The sequence below is a fragment of the Oncorhynchus keta genome, chromosome 18, assembly GCF_023373465.1.
Source record: "Oncorhynchus keta strain PuntledgeMale-10-30-2019 chromosome 18, Oket_V2, whole genome shotgun sequence".
NCBI classification, from domain to species: domain Eukaryota; kingdom Metazoa; phylum Chordata; class Actinopteri; order Salmoniformes; family Salmonidae; genus Oncorhynchus; species Oncorhynchus keta.
Window position 1 is genome coordinate 13,102,950 of NC_068438.1, and position 23,590 is coordinate 13,126,539.

The following is a 23,590-nucleotide window of genomic DNA, read 5'->3' on the forward strand; positions in this document are numbered from 1 at the left end:
TAAACATCAACACCTTTCTTAAAATCAATACACAGATATATATTTTTAAATTTAGTTAATATTGCCTGCTAACATGAATTTATTTTAATTATGAATATTGTGTCACTCCTGTGCAACAGAGTAGAGGTTGACCGATTATGATTTTTCGACGCCGATACCGATTATTGGAGGACCGAAAAAAAGCCGATACCGATTGATCTGCCATTTTTTTTAATGTATTTGTAATAATGACAATTACAACAATACTGAATGAACAATGAACACTTAACTTAATATAATACATCAATAAAATCAATTTAGCCTCAAATAAATAATGAAACATGTTCAATTTGGTTTAAATAATGCAAAAACAAAGTGTTGGAGAAGAAAGTAAAAGTGCAATATGTGCCATTTAAGAAAGCTAACGTTTAAGTTTCTTGCTCAGAACATGAGGACATCTGAAAGCTGGTGGTTCCTTTTAACATGAGTCTTCAATATTCCCAGGTAAGATTTTTTTTGTAAAATTTGTATTATTTTTATATCGGCCAAATCGGTGTCCAAAAATACAGATTTCCAGTTGATAAGAAGAGTCAGGGTATATGCAACAGTTTGGGCCACCTGAATTTTACAGAATTATTACATAACATTGAAGGTTTTGCAATGTGTCATGACACTGGCCTGGGGGTAGGTTTATGACAGTCATAAATACATCTACCCCTTTTTTCTTCTCTCTACCCTACTGATGTGACTATTGAAAATCCCTTGGTTAACATAGAGATTCTGGGAATATAAGAAGGTGGAGGGAAATGAACCATATTTTGGTAATCCAACCAGTTGAACATATGCGTTGGTACTTAATGAATATGTTGTCAGTTTGGTCGTCATCTGAGACATTCTCATCAATGATAGGATGACAAACTGTACAGTGGAAAGTCTAGTTACCCGATTCACATGGACTTGTGAAATTTAAATGTTTGAATATGAAATTATTTGTGATGGGATGAAATGTGATTTTAGCTTCTAAAATGTGAGATTTGGGTTTTCATGAATGAATTAGGCACGACTCAGTGGCCTGCCCACGTGAAGAGACATTGGTTTTAAACTATGAAACACGCCCTCCTCTCGTTTCCTATATAAAGCCTTGACGACAATATAACTTTCCTGTTCCGGGGACATTAAGGCGACGGCCTTGACGTTAGAAGGACCGGTGACACCTACAGAGCAAAGCCAATCTCAGCTACCTAACGAAATTAGCATTGAATTCCCACGTGAAGAGGACGATCGACATGTCGAATTTCAACAATACCAGCCAGAATATAGCATGAGCTCTGATTCACTCCAGCCGCCAAGCGTGGACTGGGAAATGACAGAGTATACCGTCTACCACACAACGACGTTACTAAAACGGGTACAGTTTACCATCAGAGACGCTCTTCAAAGGATGGGCAACTCAGCCTTCCATATACCACCAACCTATTCAAGCGCAGCTCAGACTAAATATTCATTGCATTTTCCTTTTCCAAATAGGCAGTAATTTAGAATGCAAGAGATAAAAAAAAAAAATGCCATTTAGCAGACGCTTTTATCCAAAGCGACTTACAGTCATGTGTGCATACATTCTACGTATGGGTGGTCCCGGGAATCGAACCCACTACCCTGGCGTTACAAGCGCCATGCTCTACCATGCTCTACCAACTGTGCTACAGAAGGACCACAGATCCTGTATTTACGATAGCAGAGCTTCTCCCTTTGTTCCTCAGTCTTCCCGCTCTTTCAATCAAACACCTTTCTTTGTGTAGCGAGCTGCCATGTCGGCTCCGTCCGCCAGGGACTTTTTCTTTATGACAATTTGTAATCCATGTATTATCTAGTCGATTTATGTAATTCTGTGTGATTAGTTAGGTATTTAGTAAATAAATAATTCAACCCAATTTGTATTGCTGATTTAACTTGTTAGCTAGGGTTCGTGAAGATAACCAAGAATTGACCACTTTCAGATGAGACTGAATAAGGTTACCAGGTCTTTAAGAGTTTATTCGGAAGATAACTGCTCTATAAACATTATTTCATGGTGCCTCCACTTTCTAGTTAATTATCTACCTGATTAGCTTAAATCGGGTATTATTCATTTAGAGAAATTATTTTATAGAATAGCAGGTCATATCACTTAATCTGGCATAGATAACAAAACGACAAATGTAACAGCAATATTTAGACTTATGGATGCCACCCGTTAGATAAAATAGGGAATGGTTCCGTATTTCACTGAAAGAATAGACGTTTTGTTTTCGAAATGAGTTTCCGGATTTTACCATATTAATGACCTACGGCTCATATTTCTGTGTGTTATATTATAATTAAGTCTATGATTTGATAGAGCAGTCTGACTGAGCAGTGGTAGGCAGCAGCAGGCTCGTAAGCACTCATTCAAACAGCACTTTCCTGCATTTGCCAGCAGCTCTTCGTGCTTCGTGCTCTTCTGTGCTTCAAGCATTGCGCTGTTTATGACTTCAAGCCTATCAACTCCAGTGATTAGGCTGGCAATACTAAAGTACCTGTTAGAACATCCAATAGTCAAAGGTCAAAAGTCCTATAATAACCTCAACCTAAAACTTCTTACCTAGAAGTATTGAAGACTCATGTTAAAAGGAACCACCAGCTTTCATATGTTCTCATGTTCTGAGCAAGGAACTTAAATGTTAACTTTCTTACATGACACATATTACACTTTTACTTTTTCTTCTCCAACACTTTGTTTTTGCATTATTTAAACCAAATTGAACATGTTTCATTATTTATTTGAGACTAAATTGATTTAATTTATGTATTATATTAAGTTAAGTGTTCATTGTTCATTCAGTATTGTTGTAATTGTCATTATTACACATATATATATTTTAAAGTTTAAAAAAATAAAATGTACATTTAAAACAATATATATACATATTTTTTTTAAATCGGCATCTGCCTTTTTTGGTCCTCCAATAATTGGTATCATAAAATCATAAAATCGGTCGACGTCTACTAGAGAACATCTCTGAAAACCATTTAATGTAGACTGACACAATCACACTGAGTGAATATCCTTTGGCAAATGCACAGAGAGAGAAACAATCAGAGTACACAACCTACACAAGTTGACATTAGAAAATGACAATATAATTTGTAGGGAGACCTCCCATAAAGACAAATAGCTTATACAAGTCGCAGCAATTTTCTTCAGAGACAAGAATTGTATTAGTCAGGTAATACTCCGAGGCCCCGGGACACAGGCCCCAAGCTGCAGAGAAAAATGACTTCCACCTTTCCTTCACTAGCACATTTTTCCTCTAGCGTATTTCTCTATACTCAAACACACACACACACACACCTTTTACATTCCGGGTTCCTTCTCTTGCTTTAGATAGAGGCTATCCCTGAAACCAAATGCTGGGCTGTCTGCCTGCGATATACTGCCTGTTCCTGACCACGGTCCTAGATCCACCCAAGCTGCAGGGAAGGGGTGCTTGGCGAGGGGCTGAGGAATACTGCCTGACTGACCCAGAAAGCAGAACTGACTCAACGAATGTTTGAAGTGTAATGGGATCATCCACCCATCTGCACTAACCTGTACAAAAAGGGCCACAGATTAGAGGTCACCATGGGCCTTCCATTAACTATTTAAAAGCCACTACTGCTGGTCAGAGTTGAACGCACAAGTCAGCATGATGACTATATCAAATAAGGCAGCGGCTACTGACAGTACTGCTAGATCATTTAGTTGTTTACAAAAACTGCGAGATGAGTTATCGGTCTACAAAAACGGATTGAATGGGAAACATACTGAGCAGCAACCACAGAGCCCCACACGACTGAATCTTGCTGACAGGCTTGTAAAGTGGTTTGCTGAAGTATTCGATTGCTCCTCTGAAACCCTGTCTTATTGGACCCAAGCAACGATGGGGGAAATAGTTCAACACAGCCAAGGAAAAAGGATTATTCAATGCCAGAAGGACAAATACTATCAGAAATTACATTAGAGATGACGAAAACAGCAACAAAACAGTGCCTTCCCCCAGGATAAGTGACTGAATGAAAGTGGAGAGCAGCACAGATCGCATGGTGGAGCTCGGGCAGCAGTCTGTAGGCAGTGCACCGGTGAGACAGGTTTGAACAGGTGAGGCCCAGCTGAGAGTCACAGCAGCAGGTGTAGTAGCACTTCCCCCAGAAGGCCCTAGGACACAGACCTCACTCTTCCGTGTTCTACACTTCCCCCTACGGAGAAGGTAGCAGGGGGAGCGAGAGACAGGTGTCCACGCACTCAGACTAGACAGATACAGGACAGGAAATAAGAGGCCCAGAGAAAACAAAGGATGGTCACATTTTCAAATGTATTAACTCCATTTTCTTCTTCCTGTCAGTCAGTAAAGCAGTCATAAAGCCTAGCTTATATTTCACTACCATTCATGAATAATGTCCCTCTGTATATAGAGAGTAGAGCTGCAACCTCCCACAAAGTGAACAAAAAACTTCAAGTTCAAAATATGCTCTCCCCGGTTATGGAATCCCTCACAATACATTAGCATTCTATTATGCACTGGTGAGCAGCAAGAAAGAAACTTGTGGCAGTGGAGACCCAGATGGGTCATGGCCAGAGAGCTACTGTCTGTCCAAGCACAAGGGGTGTTCCACCAGACTCTAGGCACAGCCACGTGTGTCAAGTATGTAATGTAGCAAAGGAAAAACACTCCATTTGAGCTCTTTGATCGGTTAAAGATGGGCTCTCGGTTAAACCAGTTAACATCAAAACAATTGTGCTTACGGCAGACCCACTCTGGAGGATAAACAGTCAGGCATGACTGACGCAGCAGCCATTAACAGGAAAACGCCTCATCATTCAGACTCCACTGTCACCACACAGACCCGGACAACGGCACGTCTACTCGTCAACTGCCTTATTCTGCCAACTCAAAATGGTTTTCCTCTTTCCCATGTAGGCATACCTCACATACAATTTTTGAACTACAACACTTGGGAGGGTAAAGGACATGTAAACACATTTTAAAAACAAAGATAGACTCAAGTGATGACTCATTTCCAGGGAGACTTAAGAGATTGTATGAAACTGTTTGAGACAGACATAGCTAATCACAAAAGCACATGTTTATGTCAGAGTCTAAGAGTACACACCTGGCTTAATGGTCTCACTATTGTTCAACATTGCAAAACCTTGTGTTCATACAGGAATATGCCTATATTGTATAGTACAACACACACATGCCTTTGACATTAATCATGTCATGCCAACTATATTAATTGCATTTCCCTCTGCAATGTTCAGTGTGTTGCGCTCTCTCCTGAATGCAAAAGCAGTAGGCTGGGTCATCTCGGACACTATGCAGCCGAGTTGCACCTGGGTTCAGAGGTGATGAGGTCACACATCTTCAGGGAATTGTCTCACCTTGCCCCGCATTACTCTGTCTGTAGCATCAATAATTCTGTCAACTTATCAGGATGTAGCCTAGTCTAGATGTTTGTGGGTGTGATCTACTGTTGCCCTCTTTCATTTGAGGTTACTGCCCAGTGTTGAGTCAGAAGTGCAAACTAACTGAATTCCTCCTCTGAGATTCGCAGATTTACAAAGTGCAGTGCAAACACAGTGTGACCTTGGAACCGGCCCCCAATTCCAGCCAGATTGCTTCTCATCAGTCTTGCCTATCTGTTGTTTACCAAGCCTGGTGTTGGGCTGCAATTTGCTGTAAAACAAACGAGGAGTAGGTCTGTGAGCAATTACAGTAAATGTAGGAATTAAGATAAGAATACCAGCTTCCCATACTGTATGTAACCCAAGTGCTTGTGACTATACTGACAGTGTCAGACCAACTAAATTACTACTACTACTACTACACCATTGCTTTCATTACTTTCGGGAAAAAAAGCTAACATCAAACATATGCGGTGGGCTATAGCTTGCAAACACACCACCAAAGAGATGAAAGCTAGTCTGAAAAATATTGTTACTTCAGGGTGTAGCCTACCTCCCTCAATTTCCTGAGTGCAATCCCGTAGATTCTGATGACTTTGACAGTTGTTTACATGTGAAGGAACACTGGAGAAGTAGTGTTTCATGATTGTTGAGCAAAATATAACTACATTAATTGAAAAATAACAGACGTCCGCAGGTTTACGAAGCAAACGTCTGGTGTGAGGAGTGAATAGATACCACATGCTGGTGGTAAAGTTTGTGTAGCGAGAAATCACTGCGTTTATTACTAATGTAATGGCTGTAAATAACGAATTTGTTCGATGTGACCGCTATAATAACTTGTTTGAATAACGTGCTGGCTAATCTTATGTGTTTAGACCTCAGAAGTAAAGATGCATTTTTCAGCGGAGATTAAACTTCTCACGGTCGAGAAGCATTTTAGGTTAGCTTCTATTCGCTATTTTGACGTAAGAATAAGTATGAAAACAATGAATAACCACAGTAAAGCAACATGTTGGTTACGATCTACTCACCAGAATGTCTATCCAACGCGATACAATCCAATTGATATCATTTCACGGTCACGCATGAGAACAAACGAGGAAAAAAATTATCCAGGCAGCCTCGCTCTGTGAGAAGACTCCCCCAAAGTGAGATAAATAAGTTATTTCCGCAGCGTTTCAAATGGATAAAGAGCTACGGTTAGTGCACACGCCGTATTTAGCCAAAGGCACATTTATGACAGAACGAGTTATAAATAACTTAATCCGAAACAGAACTGTAAATATCTTAGAAGATCAATTTTGTCGCATTCCGATGGTTTCACAAACGCTGGCCAGTATCATGACGTCACCGGGAAAAGGGGGTAAAAAGAGTCACGTCAGACTCTTTCAAATCCAGGAACGCCTACTGCCTTTAGCTGTGGTGTGTCTGTTCAACGATCATAACTTCGAACTATTCATTGTGGTTGAAAAACAAGACAAATCATTCTCGATATTATTATCTATTATATGACACGACCAAACTGAAAACTTGACTCACTTTGCCACAGTAGTGGGAAACTGGAATGTTCAACTACTGGTAAATACTAATGTACCAGCTTATTTATTTTAGCACTGTTTTATGAAGGCTTTAAATGGCGTCTTGTGAAATACCCAGGGACTGCTAATTTGAACAGGATTGTAAAAGGATGAACACAAGCAAACAGTAAAGAGAAATGCCTCTCAGGGAACAAAAACATGCATAGTAGCTTCCTCCATCAAAACTGTTCATAGTGTAAGCAAACGTAAACAAATAATGCTGATGAAGCAAATGTCACCAAGGAGATTTGTAATGATCCCCTTTGACTTCCATCATAATGAGTTGCTGCTAATGTGCAAGGGAATACAGTATGCTATAAATAGGGGTTGGAACAGAAGTAATTTTCCAATCGTTTCGTTCTGAACAGAACCCCTATTTATTTCGTTCCGTTCCACTGTACTTAAATAAAATATTTGTTTTACTTGATTACTATTATTTAATTCCAAGTCAAATTATCAATATAGAGCTGCTGCCTATGCTCTCTGACAAAATCACTATCAGTAGTTCTTAAAATAATGCCTTATTTACTTTTATGACTGCTGAATACCGACCATCAATCACTTATATCATGTATTTTCAGGCTCGCGAAGCAACTGCTTCGATTCCTCTCCATCTTGTGCGTTCTCTTCTCTCTGTCTCGGTGTCTGCTCCACACAGACCGGACAAGTTTAAGCGGGTGCGCAATGGATTATGGTCATTGTAATTAATTACCAAGTATTCTGCACTACACTATGTGGAATATTGGCCTGTTAGAAACTACAACTCCCTACTACATCGCACAGTTCAGGCTTCATCTAATTTATCTCTACATACACTACACATCACGCTCACAGGAAAAAAAAAATGTAATCCCAAATAAATTGACCAAAGTTAATAAATTAGTTGTTTAAATAATGAAAATATTAAATGTTGGTTAATAGCTCAGCACTATTGTTTACATGCGCGATGGTTAGAAAAGTATAGGGCGGTGGCCTCCTGGGTGGAGCAGTGGTCAAGGGTGCTGTGCCACCAGAGACTGGGTTCGCGCCCAGGCTCTGTCGCAACCGGCCGCGACCAGGAGGTCCATGGCGCAACGCACAATTGGCCTAGTGTTGTCCGGGTTAGGGAGGGCTTAGCCTGTAGGGATATCCTTGTCTCGTCGCGCACCAGCGACTCCTGTGGCGGGCCAGGCGCAGTGCCCGCTAACCAAGGTTGCCAGGTGCACAGGTGTTTCCTCCGACACACTGGTGCGGCTGGCTTCCGGGTGGGATGCGCGCTGTGTTAAGAAGCAGTGTGGCTTGGTTGGGTTGTGTATCGGAGGACGCATTACTTTCAACCTTCATCTCTCCCGAGCCCGTACGGGAGTTGTAGCGATGAGACAAGATGGTAGCTACTAAACAATTGGATACCACGAAATCACGAAGTTGAGAGAAGGTGGAGGCGGCTAGGCTTGAAGCGCTGGCATTTTATTGCATGCATTAGCTATCTGAATTAGGCCCACATAATTATACCTATGGAGGAGCAGCTTCTATGGAGGAACTTTGTTATCTCTGAACTTCCGAGAGTTGGCTTAACGTTGCACCAATGCTACCTAGCTAACAAGCGTGTGTGGGCAAAAGCCACCAGAATTAAAAACAGGATACCTTTTTGTAGTTAACAAATCCAATGTGAAACATACTATTGTATCCGTAACTAGCATTGAAAAATGTAATCCATTCTTCTCCATTAAAAATCTTTATTAATTTCTGAAATCCCACTTAAATGTCAGTAGGTTACAGTATGCTTCAGAGGGGGAGGAGCAGGTAGTTTACACACAAAGATTTTTAGCCTGCCTGAATACGTTTCCAGTGACAGTGAGGGCTTTGCATATGCGCCTTATTGCGTTTGTGGGACTGAATTTTTTTCTCTCTGTAATGTAAAAAAAAAAAAACTTTATTAACCGACTTCTATCCGTTAAAAATAAAGGTTATGTTATGGAACAGTATTGATCACTTTTCATTCTTAGCTCCGATTCTGTTCCTCTAAAAAAATTTATTTTTACCGTTTTCTGTTCTGTTCCCCGTACTGGGTCCAACCCCTGACTATAACATAGTAACACCAGGAGTGTAAGGATGTTCTCAATTGGTCCCTTTCAGACAATTTTTTTGTTGGGTGAACACTCAAACTTAGATCCCTCAAAAATGACCAACCGAACTGAAAATAGCAAACCGAACTGAGACCATTGAGAGATTTGATTTGAGTTAGGTTTGCTTGAATTTTATGATCCGGTTCCTTTAAGGCCAACATGCACCACCCACTAGACTACTAGTGCAACAGTTTCCCCTGCCATAAACCCTCATATTGGTACCACAGAAGAGAGAATATGGTTTGCAGAAAAAACATGTTGTTTTTGGGATATTAAATAGCGATTTCCAAGGATGCACAGAAATTCCAAAATTGAGTCTTTAGTTCAAAATATGCTAAGAAAACTTCATAATCTGTTTATTCAACTGTGGGGTTTGAAGTGTGAGAAGACAACAAACTTGGTGACAACATAAGGTGACGCAACAAACGATGGACGCTCTGCGATAATTCTACAAAAAGCAGCAGGAAACAAATCCATTTACACTAAATGTCAATGTGGTCGTCAAAATATGCAGTGGTGTAAAGTACTTAATCAAACTAGTACTTCAAAGTATTTTTACTTATCTGTACATTACTATTTATATTTGACACATTTTAACATCACTACATTCCTAAAGAAACAATGTACTTTTACATTTTCTCTGATACCCAAAAAGTACTCATTACATTTTGAATGCCTAGCAGCACAGGGAAATGGTCCAATTCACACCCTTATCAAGACAACGTCCCTGGTCATATTGCCTCTAATCTTGTGGACTCACGAAACACAAATGCTTAATTTGTAAATTGTCTGAGTGTTGGCGTGTGCCCCTGGCTATCCATAAATAGATACAAGAGAATTGTGCCGTCTGGTTACATAAGGAATAAGAAACAATCTATACTTTTACTTTTGATACTTAAGTATATTTTACCAATTACATTTACCTTTGACTTAAGTATATTTAAAACCAAACACTTTTAGACTGACTCAAGTAATATTTTACTGGGTGACTTTCACTTGAGTCATTTTCTATTAAGGTATATTTTACTCAAGTATGACAATTGAGTACTATTCCCACCACTGAAATTATATAATAAATCATTTGAAAACATGAATATGGCAGTTGTAACCAATGTCTAAAAATCCCAATATTGTAAGTTATTCAAATGTACACGACATGAGCCCAAATGTAACGCAACTGCCATGCTAAGAACTTTCAACACTGGGACAGCCAAATTTGTGAAAACTGAAATCGGTGTGTATATTTTCTCTTGGCAGAAGGTATTCCTCAACCTACCAAAGTAAGATCGATGTGACATTGTATAGCAAAGTCCTAAGGGTGTTTCACAGAGGTCCTTGGACTGAAATGCGAGGTAAAACTTTTTGGGGGGGCTCATTTAAATAAACAAAATTAAGAGACAAAAAAAAAAGTTACAAAGTAGAGCTTTGCAGCTATGTTTTGATGTACGGGTTGTCAGGGACTCGGCCAAATTCACATTCCGCCAACCCCATTTTGATAATGAGTGCTAGCTTGCTAGCTGTGTAGGAGTGGTTGCCGCTGTTCGCTGAGGCAACTGTGGTGCGAGGCAGCGCTGAGAGGAATTGGCTGTATTGTGCCAGTGGAGAATTGTGATTAATGGTTTTATCCTTTAATTGAAAACTACCAGAATTCTGTGGCTACAGCACCTTAAAAATTACAAAAACATAGCTAAATACCAGCTAATTGAAAATGTGACCCATCTTGCTGTGCAGCTGGCAGCTCACTGACCGTCTCATCTGAGCCTAGGCTAATTGTCTCCCAACACTATAGTAACTCAACACCAAAAACAACATTATAATGTAACCAAACTCAGGTGTAGCCTACCTAAGTACATTGCCTTGAGAAAGTATTCACAGCCATTTACTTTTTCCACATTTTGTTGGGTTACAGTCTGAAATTAAAATGAATTAAACACAATACCCCAAAATGTCAAAGTGGAATTATGTTTTTACAAATGAAAAGCTGAAATGTCTTGAGTCAATATGTATTCAACCCCTTTGTTATGGCAAGCCTAAATAAGTTCAGGAGTAAAAATATGCTTAAGAAGTCACAAGTTGCATGGACTCACTCTATTCAATAACAGTGTTTAACATGATTTTTGAATGACTACCTCATCTCTGTACCCCACACACACAATTATCTGTAAAGTCCCTCAGTCGAGCAGTGAATTTCAAACATAGATTCAACCACAAAGATCAGGAAGATTTTCAAATGCCTCGCAAAGAAGGGCACCTATTGGTAGATGGGTACAAATTTGAAAAAAAGAGTAGGCATTTAATACCCCTTTGAGCATGGTGAAGTTATTACACTTTGGATGGTGTATCAATACACCCAGTCACTGCAAAGATACAGGCGTCCTTCCTAACTCAGTTGCCGGAGAGGAAGGAATCCGCTCAGGGATTGTACCATGCGTCCAATGGCGACTTTAAAACAGAGTTTAATGGCTGTGATAGGAGAAAACTGAGGATGGATCAACAACATTGCAGTTACTCCACAATACTAACATAAATGACAGAGTGAAAAGAAGGAAGCCTGTACCAAATACAAATATTCCAAAACGCGCATCCTGTTTGCAAAAAGGCACCAAAGTAAAACTGCAAAAATTGGGGAAAGAAATGAACTTTAAGTGCTGAAAACAAATAATTGCATTTGGTGCGAATCCAATTTAACAGATCACTGAGTACGATTTCATATTTTCAAGCATGGTGGTGGCTGCATCATGTTATGGGTATGCTTGTTATGGGCAAGGACAAGGGAGTTTTTGATAAAGAAACTGAATAGGTCTAAGCTCAAGCAAAATCCTACAGGAAAACCTGGGTTAGTCTGCTTTCCAACAGGCCAAATATACACAAGTTGCTTACTAAGACAACATTCAATGTTCCTGAGTGGCCTAGTTAGTTTTGTCTTAAAATCAGCTTTACAATCTATTGCAACACTTGCAAATGGGTGTCTAGCAATGATCAATCAGCTTGAAGAATTAAAAAAATATTAATGTGCAAATATTGTTCAATCCAGGTGTGTAAATCTCAGACTCATAAAGGCTCAAAGCTGTAATCGCTGCCGAAGGTGATTCTGACATGCATTGACTCAGGGGTGTGAATACTTATGAATATTAGTTATTTCATTTAATACATTTGCAAACATTTATTTAAAAAACATGGTTTTCACTTTGTCATTTTTTGGTATTGTGTGTAGACGGATGAGGAAAAGAAATGTAATCCATTTTAAATCAGGCTGCAACAAAATGTGGAATAAGGGGTGTGAATATTTTCTGAAGGCTCTGTAAGCTATGTTATTAGACTAGAGCAGTATAGACTTGGTGAGAAGTGGTGCTGGTGGGGATGCTGGGTGCGCACACACGCACGCACGCACACACACGCACACACACGCACACACACGCACACACACGCACGGTTGGCTTGGGAGTATTATTTTGGCACTCTCGGCCTTATCAGTTGAGCTACTGAGGACAATATAACTGATACAGCCTAACTGTTACTAATTGGTAAATACACTGCTAAAAAAAATAAAGGGAACACTAAAATAACACATCCTAGATCTGCATGAATGAAATATTCTTATTAAATACTTTTTTCTTTACATAGTTGAATGTGCTGACAACAAAATCACACAAAAACTATCAATGGAAATCAAATTTATCAACCCATGGAGGTCTGGATTTGGAGTCACGCTCAAAATTAAAATGGAAAACCACACTACAGACAGATCCAACTTTGATGTAATGTCCTTAAAACAAGTCAAAATGAGGCTCAGTAGTGTGTGTGTGGCCTCCACGTGTCTGTATGACCTCCCTACAACACCTGGGCATGCTCCTGATGAGGTGGCGGATGGTCTCCTGAGGGATCTCCTCCCAGACCTGGACTAAAGCATCCGCCAACTCCTGGACAGTCCTGGACAGTGGTGCAACGTGGCGTTGGTGGATGGAGCGAGACATGATGTCCCAGATGTGCTCAATTGGATTCAGGTCTGGGGAACGGGCGGGCCAGTCCATAGCATCACCTTCCTCTTGCAGGAACTGCTGACACACTCCAGCCACATGAGGTCTAGCATTGTCTTGCATTAGGAGGAACCCAGGGCCAACCGCACCAGCATATGGTCTCACAAGGGGTCTGAGGATCTCATCTCGGTACCTAATGGCAGTCCGGCTACCTCTGGCGAGCACATGGTGGAGGTAGCGATCCTGCTGCTGGGTTGTTGCCCTCCTCCACGTCTCCTGATGTACTGGCCTGTCTCCTGGTAGCGCCTCCATGCTCTGGACACTACGCTGACAGACACAGCAAACCTTCTTGCCACAGGTCGCATTGATGTGCCATCCTGGATGAGCTGCACTACCTGAGCCACTTGTGTGGGTTGTTGTCTCATGCTACCACTAGAGTGAAAGCACCGCCAGCATTCAAAAGTGACCAAAACATCAGTCAGGAAGCATAGGAACTGAGAAGTGGTCTGTGGTCACCACCTCCAGAACCACTCCTTTATTGGGGATGTCTTGCTAATTGCCTATAATTTCCACCTGTTGTCTATTCCATTTGCACAACAGCATGTGAAATGTATTGTCAATCAGTGTTGCTTCCTAAGTGGACAGTTTGATTTCACAGAAGTGTGATTGACTTGGAGTTACATTGTGTTGTTTAAGTGTTCAATTTTTTTTTGAGCAGTGTAGTAACCCTGCTTTTTGTTCATGATCATGTAATCCCAGTTACTCTGTTACCACACCTGCTGTGCGCACTTTACCCCTCAGTGTAGACTCCCAGTTCTGCATAAAACAGCAATATATGTTAACATAACCACCTGAATTTAAATGGGTTTAACATAATGTATTTTATAATTCCAATTAAACAATTATCATATTATTACACATCTCATTTGCATGAAGTATCATTAAACGTTTTCTAATTTCATAACTTGTTTCAAATTGTTACAAACTCTGTTGTTTTGCATAAAGCATGACGATGTGTTAATATGACCACCCTACCTTAAATGATCAGGCTTAAATTCATGCATATTAAGTGGCACATTTACATAATATTGCATATTAATTTCATAAACATTTTATATGAATCATCCCTATGTTCTACATCAACCCTGAAAATGTCATAATATTCTGACCACTATATAAGACATTGGACTAAACGTGTTGAAATTAAGAATTCAGACAAGATGATTTGCTGCCTTTTTTCAGGGATCATCATTGACCTGTCCACGACCTTTTTGACCTTTTCTGTTCATGTGAAAATAATATCTCAGCAATGGTAAATCCTAACCTCAAACTAAAGTGTTCTGTGTCCTGATACGCTGATCTATACCATGGAATACAAGATAATACCAGAAACAACGTTTGATTTTGACCCCTAACACTATGAGGGGCAGGAGCCTACATTTTCAATTACAACATTATTTAATCTGCAGTTATTCTTCTGACATTTATTCTGTTACCAATAACATTTATATATTAATAGTATCTTCTGATTACAAAAATGTCTCATAATTTAACTAAATGCAATCTATTAGATTCCAAAATGTAAGTAGATATCTAACTGTCCGTTAACACATTCTGATGGAATGGCTTGAGCATTGAGTGAATGTTAGAAAAAGTACTTGGTTCCTTTCTAAACCTAGCAATGTGAAAGCAAAGATGAGTCAGAACACAACATATTTTAAGTGAACTGTCAAAAGAGTTGAGTCCTCATTCAAAGGCAAGGGTAGCGTAGATACAAAGAACAGTTTTCTATGTGTGAAAACACCCTAACAATACAGTGTGAATGTGAATGGGGCTTGACATGTCAGATACTAACCAATCCAGAAGCTGGGTTCAAACAAAGCCCTTGCTGCCTTGGCCAATCCATGCAGACTTCCAGGTCTGGCCGAGGAATGTGGAAAGGTCAATGATAAAGAATGGAATGTGAGCTTTAACTGGGATACAGGAGTCAGTGCTTTGATAGCCAACACTACATCTGAAATAATCTGTCTGGACTCCATTACAGTCAACGAGAAGGGCCTCCCTAAAATTGTCGTCAAAAATACAAGCCGTCACATAGGCCAAGAAAAAGAGAGAAAACTATATGTCACAAATTCTTATTTTCAATGATGGCCTAGGAACAGTGGGCTAACTGCCCTGTTCAGGGGCAGAACTATAGATCTTTACCGTGTCAGCTTGGGGATTCGATCTTGCAACCTTCCGGTCACTCGTCCAACGCTCCTACCACTAGGCTACCTGCCCCCCATGAGATTAACTTCCAGCTTGCAACTCAATAGTCGTAATAATGGTTCTCCTTAGTGGAGCCTGCAGGGGTTTACAAGCCAGGACTTACATTGCATAACGACTCTGGGGCTATTCCAACATCTTGTCAAACTAAGCTAACAAGCATGTTTCAAATATCAAGCTATGCTGATTCAGTTGAGAAACAAAACAATTACATTTCAAATTAGGAGAGTTCATGTTAACTTGATTGACCGATTCAGTTAAAAGGTAGAGTCAGCAATTCACAAAGTAAACAGCCATCTCGGGCTGACCTCTGCAACAACTAAGAGCAACAAGATTTGTATATATTTTTTTAATGTAACTAGGCAGTGAGGCTAAACTTCTCTGCTGTTTTTGTCTGGCTGCTATCACGTTGTGGCTTAGTGATGCATACCCATGCGCAGGTAATCCATAGCTGTGTTCAAATACTCATACTAACTGCACTATTTGTGACTTGAGTACATAGTATGCTTATTGGTCATAGTATGGATATAGTTGTATGCCAAAAGTTCCCAGATGACGTACTAAATTCACCAAAACACAGAGTATACATGCAGTGGACACTATTTCCATGCATTTAGGGCCCATAATGCAATTTTTCCGAAAATGGGTGTGGCTTTTTAACCTTTCAGATTTGAAGAAAAATGGCGGAAAACATGCAGCCGAAGTCCGACGAGATTGGATACAAATTCATTGATTTAATTGAACTAATTATGACAAATGTTAAGTAATAAAGTAATGCCTTTTCAAATAAGTTGTTACACATTGGCTGACAATTTGTAAGCTATGCTATCCTTACAAACCGCATTGCATTACAGCAGTATGTATCGGTATGTTAGCTAGTTACCTAACGTTCATTGGCAACTAATAAATCAAACTTGCCAGACAGCAGATAGTATATTAACTAACTACCCAACATTTATTGACATGATTATTTACATAACTCTTAGCTAAGTAGTGTAGTCGTGCGATTCAATGGATCTCTCCTCCGATTTCAGAGCAGTCTCACGTAGAATAACTCACGAATTTACGAACGGTCAACACCTGTTGAATATGGCCGGTGTCAGTAAACGTTGGCAAAAAAAATAAATTGTTGGTAGCAGCACAGTTAGTCACCAACTCTGGATAACATAAAAACAGCCTATACAGCTCTGCTAGGGTGAGTAAAATGGTCAGATTGGGTTGTTTTCTCATTTGAATCTGGAAGTAGCTAGCCAACGTTAGCCAGTAAGCTTGGGTGCTTGACTGCCGTTGAACACTTGGAAAAACCCTATTCCTCTGCCAGAGCATCCAGTGTGCTCTCTGACCACTCCGAGAGCGAAAACACTCAGAATTTATGAACGGTCAATCTGACAACGCCCAGGGAGAACTCTGGCACTCCAGATTGAATTTACAAACACACCCAAAATCGTAACATGTTTAGCTAGTCAATTGTTATGCTAACAAGCTAGCAAAAGGTTGCATAGCAACAGCATCAACTTCCCGTAGACAGGCGAAGCGCTAGTACCCTCAACTGAAACGATACCATTCGTTTACAGTATACTAAAATGACCTAATAGTATATACTCATTAAGTATGTAGTATACAGTATGGGTATTCAAACACAGCTTATGTCACAGTATGCTATTTTGCTGCTGGGCCCAAGAACTAGTAGTCTTGGTCAGCCTCTAGAGCAGGGATGGGAAAATTCAGTCCTTGGGGGCCTGATTTGTCACTTTTGCACCAGCCCCAGCTAACACACCTGAATAGAATAATCAACTAATCAGGACCTTCAGTTTAGAATGCAATTAGTGTAATCAGCTGTGTTTGCTAGGGATGGGGGGAAAGTGTGACGCCACTCCGGCCCCTGAGGACTGGAGTGACCCATCCCTGCTCTAGAGCGCTCTCCATCTCTCCAGTGCAAACAGCAAACCACACAAAGCCTAGCAGCCCATGGAGGGCTGCACCTCAACATAGTAGGTGCACACATCACAAAGGACCTGGGAGAAATCACAGCAAACAGTACAGATGAAAAAATAAACCGTACTCGTCAACCCACTGTCTCCAATTTCAAAGAAGCTCCGTTTGGGGGAGAACATGGATGTACGAATCACATAGCTACAGCTTACACACTGTAATTGGCAAGTTAATGTTCCAGTGCTTAGCCTATGATATGTTACCATCATCAAAACAAAAATGAAGTCATACTGTCAAGCACTTGTATGACCACATGTAAACAAAGTCAAAGTTGGCCCCCTGGGCTAATATCTAGCTTGTGCAGAGCAGCTTGGAAATGTTGGTGTGAAATACAAAAATAAATGTATGATATTAATATAAAAATGGCAGTCAAAGCTAAGTCTTTGCTCAGTCTGCACATTCAGTGCTCTTTTTTTCATGCATACAGTGGCAGGGCCTATTCACCGGCAGGAACAAAAACACTGCCTCATTCACTTAGAATATTCCAGGGTTATGCCTGCATAATGCAACAACAGCACCTTTTCTTCTGGTTTTGCACCCACAATTCATTATTCTATTCTCTCATTGTGCAACAGTTAAAGCAGAGGTGAAATGCAGCCAGCCCATTACCCACAATCCCCTGCAAGCTGTGTACACAAGACCTTTCTATTGCCAGGGAAGCAGGTCCTGACTTGATTGTGGACCTCTCCGATTGAAACGATTACACATTGCAAACAATTCACTGCACTGTGTGTAGCCTATAGTCTACTACACTGAGCCTATATTACAGTCAGGCTAACCTACACAGAGAGGGCTTTGTTTAAGAGACATAGATGACAAGAGATTCACGATGCAATCACGGTTACCCACAGAGTGACATCAGCCTTGTCTGAAAACAACGCTAGCCAGCTGCAATCACTGGTTAAAGGCAATGTAAAACTGAAATGCAGGAGAATGAGAATGTGAAGCCAGGGCTGAAGAGATGACCAGTCTACTTCACATATTCAGGACTACAGCATAATATCCTCTGGTCACTCTCCACTCAGTGAGACTAAGTTGCTCCGAAGACAGTGAGGTAGGACTCAGCGAAAGAGAAAGCGAGACAGGAATGTGCAAGCGAGGCAGAGAGAGAAGCGCTACTGATGACAAAGTCCATTAGATTCTGTATTTATAAAATTATAAATCAGAGAGAGAAAGTGAGTTTAAGACTGAACGAGGGATAGACTCCATCTAGTTGAAAGTTGGAAAGTGAGGCGCCTCCCTGGGTCAAGGGCAGATGAAAGCATTTTCATAGACAAATAGTGAGGCATGCTGTGAAAATAGCAGTAGCTGTACTAAAGCCCTTCAAATGAAAAGCTGACTCCACCTTTCGCCAGGGGCAGAGAGAGAGAGGGCCCCTAAAAAACATGAAATAGTGCATTCAGAAGGTATTCAGACTCCTTGACTATTTACACATTTTGTTACATTAAAGCCTTATTCTAAAATGGATTAAATACATTTTCCCACTCAATCTACACACAACACCCCATAATGACAAAGCGAAAAACTTTTTTTTCCAAAAATCTGAAAACCTTATTTACATAAATATTCAGACCCTTTGCTATGAGACGTGATATTGAGCTCAGGTGCATCCTGTTTCCATTGATCCTCCTACAACTTGATTGGAATCCACCTGTGGTAAATTCAATTGATAGACAGGTGTGTGCCTTCCAAAATCATGCCAATGTAAGGTCCCACAGTTGACAGTGCATGTCAGAGCAAAAACCAAGCCATGGGCTCGAAGGAATTGTCCATAGAGTTCTGAGACAGAATTGGGTCGAGGCACAGATCTGGAGAAGGATAACAAAACATTTCTGCAGTATTGTTGGAATCAAGAACAAAGTGTCAATTATTTTTAAATGGAAGAAGTTTGGAACCACCAAGACTCTTCCTAGAGCTGGCCACCCGGACAAACTGAGCAATCGGGGGAGAAGGGTCTTGGTCAGGGAGGTGACCAAGAACAGAGTGGTCCCTGACAGTGCTCTTGAGGTCCACTGTGGAGATGGAAGAACCTTCCAGAAGGACAACCATCTCTGCACCAATCAGGCCTTTATGGTAGTGGCCAGGCGGAAGCTACTCCTCAGTAAAAAGCAAATGACAGCCCGCTTTGAGTTTGCCAAAAGGCACCTAAAGGACCCTCAGACCATGAGAAACAAGATTCTCTGGTCTGATGAAACCAAGATTGAACTCTTTGGCCTGAATGCCAAGCATCACGTCTGGAGGAAACCCTTGCGCCATCCATACAGTGAAGCATGGGTTGCAGCATCATGCTGTGGGGATGTTTTTCAGCAGCAGTGACTGGGAGACTAGTCAGGCTCGAGGGAAAGTTGAACAGAGCAAAGTAGAGAGAGATCCTTGATGACAACCTGCTCCAGAGTGCTCAGGTCCTCAGACTGGGGCAAAGGTTGCCCTTGCAACAGGACAACGACCCTAAGCACACAGCCAAGACAATGCAAAAGTGGCTTCAGGACAAGTCTCAATGTCCTTGAGTTGCCCAGCCAGAGCCTGGACTTGAACCTGATCAAACATATCTGGAGACCTGAAAAGAGCTGTGTAGCGACACTACCCAGCCAGCCTTACAGAGCTTGAGAGGATCTAGAGAGAATCTGCAGAGAAGAATGGGAGTAACTCCACAAGTACAGGTGTGCCAAGCTTGTAGAGTCATACCCAAGAAGAGTAGAGGCTGTAATCACTGCCAAAGGTGCTTCAAAGTACTGAGTAAATATATATGCCATTTAGCAGACGCTTTTATCCAAAGCGACTTACAGTCATGTGTGCATACATTCTACGTATGGGTGGTCCCAGGAATCGAACCCACTACCCTGGCGTTACAAGCGCCATGCTCTACCAACTGAGCTACAGAAGGACCCTGAATACATGTAAATATGATATTTCAGTTACATTTTTAAAAATGTAAAAAATCTGTTTTTGCTTTGGCATTATGGGGTACTGTGTGTAGATTGATGAGGAAAAAATACTTTTAGAATAAGGCTGTAACGTAAGAAAATGTGAAAAAAGTCTAGGTCTGAATACTTTTCGAAAGCACTGTAAGTAGGCCTACAGGGTCTGGATTAGCAAGTATGGGGAGAGAAATAAAACACCACATTATCGGCTAGCCTACATTACTTTGGTAGCTAAAATTATGAGAAGATGACACACAATGGCCATTAACATCTGAACATACACTGGAAGTCTGTTTTTGGGCCTAGTCTATGCCCTACATGTTCAGGTTTAACTCATCCACACGTTCTTAAGTGGTCTACGAACGTGACCAATGAAAGCATGCAAGTCATCCTCTATAAATCCGCACTAGAGGCAACTGATGCCTCCTATTTCTATGTCTGATTTATTCAGCTGTGTTTTTCTCCCCTATGGAGGCAACCGTAGGGCTCAGATCAAAAGAACGACAACATGCCGCCCGTGATCATGTGAACCCAGTGTGGCTGTAGCCTCTGATCTAGGGTGTCTCCACTACAACCCCACGCTGCTGCACCACTCCGCTCTCTACTAAAAGGGGATTTATGCAGGCAGAAAAAAGGGAAATGAGAGACGGGGCTAATTGAAGCCTCCTGTTAGAGAGTTACAATTATAAGCCTAACTATCGGTGACCTGAATGGTCTGGACATGGAGTTCTCTGAATAACCACTACCAAAAAAATACATCTGAGAGCACAGAGCATTAATAAAACCGCTTTTCTACTGACCACCAGCGAAAGCATAGGCCAGGCGTCCTAGAATTAGCTTCCTATTTTATTTGCTTCCTTGCCAAACTCTCAGAATTCATGGGGCAAAATTAGCCTATGCCACACAAAAAAACGTGTTGGTTCTGATAAATAGCCACCTATCACAGCGGTTGTCGGTGAACAAACTAAAACAGCCAGTCTGTTTCTGGGCAGTGTGTAGATACCCTGTCAATGTCCTAACAGCACAAAACTGAAGAGCTTAATAATTTGACACAGCCTAGGTGGTGGAGCACACTAGTCATGACTATTCCAAAACCCCTTACAGCTTATCACTGTGTCTGTTGATCTCGAACACCCATCCCTAACAAACAGAGATGGCTTGGTGCTACAGATTGAGTTCTTGGGGGTGACTGGGTGTAGTGTAGGTCTTTGAGTGGGTAGAGTGCAGGGGTTCTGTCTGTGTGACCCTCAGCAGTACTCAGACATGCCAGGAATGTGTGGAGTGCCCAGAACTGATTTCACAACCCTGCTTACTTGCACCCTGTCACACCAGCACTTAACACTTATCAGCTGCTAAGTCTCTAAAAGTAAGGATGGAAAAAAAGAGGGGGTGTGTGTCTCCACCTGACACTTACATGCAACTTACATGCAACTTCTGCTATCAGAATACAAAGCTCCCATTGAAAAGACTGGTATAGACTCAAAGGCGCTAAGTGGTCTGATTGTGTTCAGATCCGGCTGACCATTTCAAGAGGTAGTCAGGGATGCATTGTGTGCAGATTTCTCCTCAGTCTAGACGCAAATCAGGCTTCCCGAAAGCGCATACTGTGGACAACATCCTCAGCACTCCTCCCACAAGTCTCCAGAAAACCCATGTTTTGTGACTGAGAGACACCTTTTCATTGTAATATGTGAGGAATGTGTATGCTGGCATCATAAATGCTAACCAGGCAGCTATTATTTTGAAGGGGGAAAAAATTGTGTTTGGCAAGAGTTATGCTAACCGGTTTGCAATCCCTTTAGCATTGCTTGCTAGCTAGCTACAAAGGTTAGCTAATGCCATCAGTTGTTATGTTATCATATTTAGCCTATTCCACCATTTGTAGAATGCATACTGGCATTTGAATATAAACTCAGCAAAAAAAGAAAAGTCCCCTTTTCAAGACCCTGTCTTTCAAAGATAATTTGGAAAAATCGAAATAACTTCACAGATCTTCATTATAAAGGGTTTAAACACTGTTTCCCATGCTTGTTCAATGAACCATAAACAATTAATGAACATGCACCTGTGGAACGGTCGTTATGACACTAACAGCTTATAGACGGTTGGCAATTAAGGTCAGTTATGAAAACTTAGGACACTGAAGAGGCCTTTCTACATACTCTGAAAAACAGCAAAAGAAAGATGCCCAGGGTCCCTGCTCATCTGTGTGAACATGCCTTAGGTATGCTGCACGGAGGCATGAGGACTGCAGATGTGGCCAGGGTAATAAATTGCAATGTCCGTCTTAGATGCCTAAGACAGTGCTACAGGGAGACAGAATGGACAGCTGATCGTCCTCGCAGTGGCAGACCACATAACAACCCCTGCACCTGATCGGTACAGGGCTAGAGTTCAGGATTTCATAGATCAGATAAATAATAATAATTAAGTGAGTGCTTACATTTGTCCTATGTACAAATGTGTATTGTGTGTGAATGAAACATTTGTTTTGCATATCCCACTGAGACACCGTCTGGGTATGGGGTCACGGCCAGGGAACAGCCATTATTGATGGCGACCCAGGAGCAATGAAGGTTAAGTGCCTTGCTCAAGGGCACAGACAGATTGTTCACCTCGTCGGCTCGGGAACTCGAACCAGCGACCTACGTACGCACTGAACCCCTAGGCTACCTGCAGACCTGTTCTTCTTACAAGACATTAAATAAGGCCATAATACAAGGCCTGAATTCTTCAGTAGAGCAAATAACTAGAATAGACGGCATCTAACCGAGGTTAGAACCTCAAATCTCGACTTTCCAAACAAAGTAATTGCTCCTCCTAGTCCTACACTAACGTTACAGCAGAGACAACGCACATCACTTAGCTCCCCTAGACTTCAGGGCGTGTTTGAATCGTTAGAGGTAGCTAACAAAATCATTGTTTCTCAGCATTACAGCTATAGTACTTTGAGGTACAAGATTTCTAGCTATAGCGGTGGATTACTAACTAACTTTAACCAAGGTAATGTTAGTTTACCAGTTGGATATGTCAGCTCACTAAACTAGCTTAGAGGTTGTTATTGGCTGCTAGCAAGTTATAGTAGCTGTACATTTTTACAATAAAAAGACTAGCCTAACGTTAGTTATGGTAGCTGTATATTTTTACAATAAGAGTAGCCTAACGTTAGCTCTTGTGACTCATTTCACTGAGTTAGCTGGGTTTCCCGATCCATCATCAATTACTTTATTACATAAAGGTACTCTTATTCTAGAAAAGTCCGTTTTTTGTTCACTCGCCAAACAATTTCACTTTAGCTAGCCACTTG

General features: G+C 41.1%; 1 protein-coding gene across 4 annotated transcripts in view; it reads right to left on the reverse strand.

Annotated features, from left to right (window-relative positions):
- The window catches only part of LOC118397301 (serine/threonine-protein kinase PAK 4-like), a 34,971-nt gene that overhangs the window by 11,083 nt on the left and 298 nt on the right, over positions 1 to 23,590 (reverse strand). The window contains exons 1-2 of one of the 4 annotated variants that reach the window (XM_052467428.1): positions 6,478 to 6,794; positions 5,625 to 5,714 (exon numbers count right to left, since the gene is read on the reverse strand). The exons of 1 other annotated variant lie outside the window; for it this stretch is intronic. The gene's annotated coding sequence lies outside the window, so the exon portion shown is untranslated. Of the gene's footprint in view, positions 1 to 5,624; positions 5,715 to 6,477; positions 6,795 to 7,575; positions 7,698 to 23,590 lie in introns of those variants that run through there. 2 more of the 4 variants (XM_035791924.1, XM_035791923.2) reach the window with 2 other exon arrangements.